Here is a 4,809-nt window from a genome sequence, read left to right as displayed (position 1 = left end):
CCACCCGAGCGCCCGGTCTGCGCCGAGGCACCGGCGAGCTTTGCCCGACAGCCGCCACGTTCGAGCAGCTCAGCGGCCCGTTCGCAGGGCGTTGCAGCTTCTGCGGTGCTCACGGCTCCTCCGTGCCGCGTGCCGGACACCCTGCTTGCACGAGGGGGGTCTGGCCCCCGAGCGCCGAAGGGGAAACTGAGGCCCAGCAGCAGCAGGGCTGAGCACAGGGCAAGGTCCCAGGGGGGCCACAGCTTCGCCAAGGCGCTGCAGGGGCCTTTCCCACATCTCCTGGTCCAGCCCGGTCTGCAGCGGCCCCGGCCCAGGGAGGCCTCGGGCGCCGCAGGCGAAGCCCTGGGCGAGCTCTCGGCTGCGCCACGGGCCGCAGAAAGCCACCGTCCCCATGCGGGGAGCCGGGCGCCCCCCGGGCGCCCCCCAGCCCGCGATGGGGGAAGCTGGAAAATCGCCCTCACGCCAAGAAACGCCGTGTTTCCCGCGGGGGCACGGAGAGCTCGGCCCGTGGAGCAACGCCGCGGCACCCCGCTTTGCTCCGTGCTCCCTGCCCTGCCTCCCGCAGCTCCGGTCTAGGAGCTGCTTTAAGAAGGCAGCGCCAGGGCGTATTTTGGCCGAAACAGGTTCGGTCGTATCTGCAGTCCCCACGGCGCCTTCCCCCCCCATTACAAACCAGTTACACACCGAAGGGCGGACTCGGGCGCCGGGACCGAGCCTGCTGCTGGCAGCGGCGCGGGGAAGGCTCCGCCGTGCCGGTGCCCGGCGGGGAGCTTGGCACGAAACCTGCTGGCAGCGGCACAGGCAGCGGCGGCGGCGGCAGCAGCGTTTCTGCGCGAAGGAGGAGCGCCGAGCCCGGGAGCCAGCCATTTTTAGCCGGAGATAAAAGCAGAAGTGCGAATTCTGACAGCCGGCCTCCTCCGAAACGGGAGAGGCAGGCGGGGAGGCTGGGGAGAGCGGGAAGGCGCCGAAACCCGCTGCCGGCGCGTCCCAGGCGCCCCGCAGGGAGGCCGAGGTGTTGGCGGTTCCCCGCGCGCTCGGGTGGCAAAACCGAACGGGACCAGGAGAAAAAGACCAACGATCCTCCCCCTTCGCCTGGGCCGGGAGGAAAAGACGGAGCCTTTCGCTGAATTTGCAGCTGGAAAAGGCCAGGCCCAAACTTTTCAGGCTTGGTATTTGATTCTTAGCCGCGTTTCCCCCGGCCGCCGGCTGCTTCCTACGAGCGCAATGGCTCGAAAGCCCGGGCGGCGCCGAGCAAATGCACGCGAGCGGCCGCGGCGGGGGCTTGTCCGCCTGCGCCCGGCGCAAACGGAAAAAGGCAGGTTGCAAGGCCGGCCGCGCTGTTCCCCCCGGCTGGTTCGGGACGGTTGTGTCCCCCGGGGCACCGTGCCCAGGCGGCGCAGAGGTGCAGAGCAAGCACAAACAGAGCTGGCTGGAGCTGGCGGGGTGGCCGGCGTGGAAATCAGGCCACCCCCAGGGCCACCCCAGCTTCCCATGAGCGGTGGGGACCACTTCCAGGGCAGGGACCAGCCCATCCGGCTGTCACTCGTGCTGGTCTTCTGCCTCCCCAGCTCCTAAGAAAATCAGCTCGAACCCCTTTTCGGGGGTCCTGGGACACTTTTGTCAGGGCACCCAGGGGATCGGCTGGGCGTCCACAGCTGAACGGCCCCAGGCAGGTGGTGGTGGAGGTCTCCACATATTTTTCTCTTTCCAGGAGGATTTGGGCCTTGGTGGTCCAGGCTGGGGAATGAGGGTGACACCAGCTATGGGTGCTACATCAGCCCGGAGCCCAAAAGGCCTTTTCCTCCTGGGTGCTCACCAGCATGTGGCTTGGAGAGCTTCAAAGAGGTGGCAAATGAAGGTGGGTTTGGATGCAAGAAAAACTCCACTAGGGGAAGACAGTGGGGAGCAAATAAGCGTGCAAACACGGGGAGCACCAGCCCCCGTCCCACGGCTCCAGCCGCTCCCCCACCCCTTCTCCCACACACGGCCGCATTTCCACCCCCGGGCTCCTTCCCGGGCGGGTGGTTGAGGTGCAGCAGTGCTGGCCACGGAGGGAAGTCTTGGCCCCAACAGCTCTTGCAGCTCCGGGAAGGGCCCGAGGCCGGGATGACGGGGACTGTTCCTCTGCCCGGCCATGGAAAGAGGACATCAGCTGAGCTGGACTTTCGGGTCACCCACAATGACTCCGCCACTGAGGTTTTTCCTTCCCTTCCCGCTTCCTTCCCTCGTCTCCGCTAGTCCCCACTCCTCACCCCACCATCTACTGCCTCTGCCTGTGCTGATGCAACCCCGTGTAGGGCCGTGGTGTAAGTCAGAGCTGGGAACTGACCCTGGTTACCATCTCCCCAGGGTTTTTTGAGGTTTGGGTTTATTTTTGAAGCCAGCTCATTCCAGGACTCCCATTTCCACCTCGTTTCCCACACAGCTACCGCACGCTGACCCCACCGCTGCCGGGAGAGGCGGGCGGCGAGCCCCCCCCAAGCAGCTTCGCCGCCGGGGCGGCTGCACGCTGGGGCTGCTCCAGCGCCGCGCGACGGCCTGGGCTGGCGGCGAGCAAGGATGGAGGCGGCTCGTGAGAAGGCACCGACATCCCCGCAGCGCGGGGCCGGCGGAGAGGCACAGGAGCAGGCTGTCGCGCTCGGGCTGGCCCCTCCGTCCGCCCGTTCCCGCGGGTCGACGGCCGGCCGGCCGGCTCGGCAAGCAGGCACTCGCCATTTGTGGGAATGCGGGCCGCTTCCTAGAAACGAGATGACCCAGGAGATCATGGAGGAAGTTAAAAATAGCGGGGATAAATAAGCGTCTTCCTTCCTTCCGAGCGCACGTATTCCTTAGTTCCTGCTGCCGGAGTCACGCATGCACCAGCACCGCGGTTTCCCCCCAGCCTTGAATCGCCACCCCCAGCCCTTCCTCCCCGCTAGGCTTTTCCTTCCCTCCTGGTTTTGCCCCGGTGCGGCACAGGGGTGTGCGGAGGCAGCGTCCCCCCGCCAGGGTCCCCTCTCGGCGGGGGCAGGCGCCGGTGAGGGCACCCGGCAGTTTTCAGCTCCGGCGCGGTGTGCAACGGGTTAGAAAGAGGCGATGCAGTTCAACGGAGCAGGAAAACAAGTACGCCGCCGCCCCCCCTCCCTGGACCGTTTGCACGAGGGTGGTTTGACGCTGCCTCTGGCAATTCGTGTTTCTCCTGGGGGCTCAGCTCGGGCCTCCGAAGGAGCAGGCGGGACGTGTATTTGCATCGCTGCTGCTAAAGGAAAGCGCTTCCCTGACCCGCGTTTCCGTGCCGCCTTCTCCGCTCGTGCCGGCGGCGGCGATGCCGGAGCAGGACGGTGCCGCAGCGACCCCGACCCAGCTGGTCCCTGCTGGCGGTGGGTCCCCGCCGGGAAACGCCGCGGGCCTCCCTCGAAAGGCACGAGGACGCCGGCGCCCGCCCGGCACGAGGCAGCGCTGCGTGGGCCGGGGTCTTCGTCGGCCGGGCAGGGTCCCGGGGGGCTGCGCGGGGCCGGGCAGCAGGAGGTTACGGGGTGTCCCCGTTCGGCTCGGTGCAGGCTTTTGGAGACATTCAGCTCCGGGCTCCAGCTCTCCTGCTGGAGGCAGTGAAAGGAAACCCGGTTCGAAGGAGCTGGCAAGGCCTTGCAGAAATGCACACAGCCAAATTTCGCTAGCCCAGGGAAGCGCTTCGGTCTCCTCCCCAAAATCCAGAGAGGTGGCATCACTCCTGGCACCCGCGGAGCTGGGTGCGGTGCTGGCAGACATGAGCGTATTTTATCAGCCCTGGCGCTTCTTGGCAAGGGCTCAGCACACCGCAGATTCCCCGAAGGCCACCCAGAGCGGCGGCACGAGGCCGGCCGGGCCCTGCAAGGCGGCAGCCGCTGAGCCCCCCCCCGCCCTCGCGCACCTCCCTCCCGCCAGCGCCAGCCGGGCGGCAGAGACGGGCAGCGGAGGCGCTGAGGACCGGACCTGCTCAGGCTGGACGGGGCTGCGCGAGGGCCCTGCACCGGCACCCTGCTGACGCCGAACGTTTTGACCACCGAGCTCAGACCAGGCTGCTCAAGGCTTAGCGCAGGCGGGTCGTGCAGACCTCCAAGGATGGAGGCTGCACACCCCTTCGGAGCCCCTCTTCCGATGCCACACCGGCCTCCTGGAGAGCATTTTTTTCCTTATGTCAAGTTGGACTCCCCCATTTCAGTTTAACCCCCCCGTTTTTGTCCTCCCACCGTGTCCCTCTGTAAAGAGCCCAGCTGGCGGCCGGCTGCCGAAGAGGCTGCAGTTCATCAACTTCTTTCTTTTACTGGGGGAACTCCTTATGCTACAATCACTTTACCATGACTCGAAACTCTATGGCATGATTTGCAGCTGAAAGTTTTCTCTCTTTAAAAGTACAATGCTATGAAAATCAGTTCTTCCCCCTCCTCTCCATGCTCTGATTGAAATATGGGGGTTTTCTGGGCGGGATTTTACTAGTTAAATTTTCCCAGCCACCTGCTTGCAGGCAAGACACGAATGTGTGTAATGAATAGATTTGCCGTCTTCCCCGTTCATGCAAAGAGCGGGGAAGACCGCGTGGTGAAATCACAGCAAGAAAAAGCCTGCTGCAAAAGTACACGAAAACCAGGCACCGAGACTGGCGGATGCAGTCAGCACAGGGCCGGACAAGGGGGCCAGAAGTCACAGGGTTCACGATGAGCGTGGGCCATATTTTTAACGTAGGAAAGCAGTTCAGCCAGCTCTGCACCCTTTTCCCAGCCGCTGAGTTCACGCTGGGTTTGCTCTGCTCTTGGCAGGGTCCAGGGATGCGGCTGCTTCACCGTTCTCCCC

The sequence above is a fragment of the Apteryx rowi genome, unplaced genomic scaffold (genome assembly GCF_003343035.1).
Source record: "Apteryx rowi isolate R43461 unplaced genomic scaffold, aptRow1 scaffold_27, whole genome shotgun sequence".
Taxonomy (NCBI): domain Eukaryota; kingdom Metazoa; phylum Chordata; class Aves; order Apterygiformes; family Apterygidae; genus Apteryx; species Apteryx rowi.
The sequence above is the reverse complement of the archived record's forward strand: the minus strand, read 5'-3'. Positions refer to the sequence as shown.